The sequence below is a fragment of the Athene noctua genome, chromosome 23 (assembly GCF_965140245.1).
Source record: "Athene noctua chromosome 23, bAthNoc1.hap1.1, whole genome shotgun sequence".
Taxonomy (NCBI): domain Eukaryota; kingdom Metazoa; phylum Chordata; class Aves; order Strigiformes; family Strigidae; genus Athene; species Athene noctua.
Genome location: NC_134059.1, coordinates 1,489,881 through 1,492,628, shown reverse-complemented (window position 1 = coordinate 1,492,628; position 2,748 = coordinate 1,489,881). Strand labels below are relative to the sequence as shown.

The 2,748-nt window shown below is 59.6% G+C and overlaps 1 long non-coding RNA gene across 1 annotated transcript; it reads left to right on the top strand.

Annotated features, from left to right (window-relative positions):
* The first annotated feature begins 271 nt into the window (after positions 1 to 271).
* On the top strand, positions 272 to 2,305 carry LOC141969664 (uncharacterized). The gene is made up of 3 exons (XR_012635083.1): positions 272 to 812; positions 904 to 1,011; positions 2,099 to 2,305. It is a non-coding gene; the product is annotated as an uncharacterized LOC141969664 (long non-coding RNA).
* The last annotated feature ends 443 nt before the right edge of the window (positions 2,306 to 2,748 follow it).

Here is a 2,748-nt window from a genome sequence, read left to right as displayed (position 1 = left end):
CTCTAATGGGAACCTGCTTGCTTACAGCTGTGCCCGAAGCCAGTGGCTACTCGACAGCTCAGCCGGCTCTAGTCAGGGAGGATCAGGGCCATCCCACAGGTACGTCCCTTGAATGAGTGAGCACTCGGGTTTTAATACTCCGTTTGTGTGAAATTTCACTTAACACTCTCTCGGCCCACGCTCAGCCATGCGGAAGAGGAGCAGAGAGGGACTGGATGCTGTGAGCACTCTGCCTTGCCAAGGAGCTCAGAGCTGGTGTGCACTCCAGGGGGTCCTTGCTCCCAACGCCTCTGTGCATGTTTGGTTTTCCATCCGCCTGCTCCAGGCACCCAGTACCTGTCTGCACAGCGCTCCTGATGGAGGGGGGAGACGAGTGCCACGGAGCACTCCCGTGTGGGAACTGCCTTCGCGGCCGTTCAGCCCTGCAGAGGTGTATAGAAATAGGTCCTGGGAGCTTCTCTGTTCTGTCTGTTCACAGAGGTGTCTGGAGGCGATGGCTCTGCAGCTTCCCAGCTGCGATCCAGGGCAGAAGCTCAGGGAGATCGCACGGGTACGTCACGGCTTTGAACTTCCTTGGAGAGCCGCCGGCTCAAAGCCCCGATGTGAGCGAGGCGTCTCTGGTGGCTGTGAGAACGTGGGCCTGCACTGTGTGTGCAGTGTCCTTGCGTGATCCACTTGTATGTTCTGCTGCTCGGTCATGACGGTGCCTGATGGGAATTCTTGTGGGTGTTTGGTTGCAGATGTGGGTACAGGGAGGGCTCTGCCAGCTCGTCGTGCAGATCCTGCGCTGGAGCTTCGCTGGCGTCGCAGGCGTGAGTAGTCAGCCTTGACTGACTTGGTAGACGTAGCACTCGTTTCCAGGATTGTATTGGTGAGAGATTTAACTCTGGACTTTCTGTTCAGGTCCTCAAAGAGCAAAGGATAATGCTGAAGTGGGACAACCCTCGCAGCGGTACTCAGAAGTCCTCCAGGAAATCCTGAAGGAGCTGGAACGGGCCGTGCCAGCCCAGGGTGGGTGTCTGTCCCTGTTAAGCAGAAGCCTTGGCAAGCTGAGGTTTTAGACGCGTGGAGGGACAAGGCGTAGCCTGCACAGTAGGAAGGGGCCGCCCAGAGCCTCCCTGCGGCCACGCTCAGTTTCGGGCCTTGCGGGCGCTGTCGAGCTGCAGAGAGGGTCGAGTCTCTGCTGGCAGTTGGGGTTCCAGCCGAGCCCCAGGAACCGCTGCTGCCCCAGTTACAGCCTTACTGGGGCCAGAGCTGTTCTGGGCAGACGGTGGTGTCCAGCTGGCCGGAGCTGGTGGTGCTCACGCCTTGAGTGCGGGAGGGACTTGCTGAGGAGCTGGTGGCTGCTCAGTGCTGAGGGGGCAGCACCCTGCCAGTGGCCGGCGGGGAGAGCGCAGAGGATGCGCCGGCAGCTGGGGCTGGCTGAGAGCAGCAGACAGTGCCGGGGCTGCAGGCCTGCCCTGGCCAGGATGGGAGCAGCCCCAGCTTCAGAGTCCAGCCCCGTCGTTCTCCTTGATGTCTGAGGCCTCTCGGTGACGCCTCGGTGTCAGGGACGGGTGAAAGCTGGACACCCAGCCTCAGGCCGGACACCTGACCTGAAGGCAGCGAAAAGGAAGGGCTGTGAATTCCGTCTCGGGGCCTTTATCTCTCTGCTTCTAGCTGTGCTTTGGAAAACTGGCTGGTGGTTTTCCTCTAGTTTTGGGGGACGGTGGGAAGTGCTGCTCAGAAAAGCTCTTTCCCCAGCGCGACGGGCGACAGCATCTTCCTGTCCTCTCTGAAGGACGTAACCTGCCATCACCTTGCAGGTTGCCAAAAATGCACTAAGTGGCGTGTGAACAAGACCACGTGCAGTCTCCTAGTCTGCGGGCAGGTCAGGATTTGCTGTCTACTGGTCAGCTGGAAAGGGTCTAGCGCTGAAAGTTTTCTCCATGAATGACACCTTGTTTGCACTGGTGACTAGGTGCACCCCCAAACGTCCAGGCCTTGTTTCTTGGCACTGTGAATGTCTTTGGAGAAGTACTGCCCTCGGAAGGCACCATGGTCCTGATGAGGAACGGTTACTTCTGCTTAATCTGACCTCCTTTCTTTCTTCCTAAAGGGAATGGCCGTGGTTCTGTGGAGAAGGAGGTGTTTGGGGAAGGAGGCCGCCAGGCGGTGCCAGCCTCTGCTGAAAGAACAGGGGCGGTTCAACCAGCGGGCGTGCCAGGTAATTGCTGTCCTTGGGTCACCCAGTGTCACACATCCAAAAAAGCCTGTCTGCAGGCTCTGCCCCCAGTGCCCGCTACGGCACACCCTGTCAGCAGCACAGCCCACCGCTCTTAGTGCAGAGCAAGGGTTTGAAAACCTCATCAGTCTCCTCTCTCTGCAGGCGCCTCAACGAAGCTTCGAGATCCCAGCCTGGCAGCAGCCGCCGTCCCTCGGCCCTGGAGAGCTGGACCGTCCACCTCGGCACCCCCGAGAGCTGGGACAGACACCAGCAGCCGCTGGAAAACTGTCCCGCTTACCACAGAGCCCCAGGGGCCGACTGTTCCTTTAGAATAAATTGATAAGGATAAACACAGTCCAGGAGCGCACTTGTCCGCCTCTGACCAGCAGCAAACCCAGGAATTCACCCATTCTGGGCCAAAGTTCACCTCAGGGCATGACGGTCAGCGAGGGTTGTCCAGCGCAGCCCCCCAGCCCCCCGACACCACTCCTGGCCGTGGAGCAGCTCCGAAGGGCAGCACTGGGGACCCCCTGAGCTGCGCC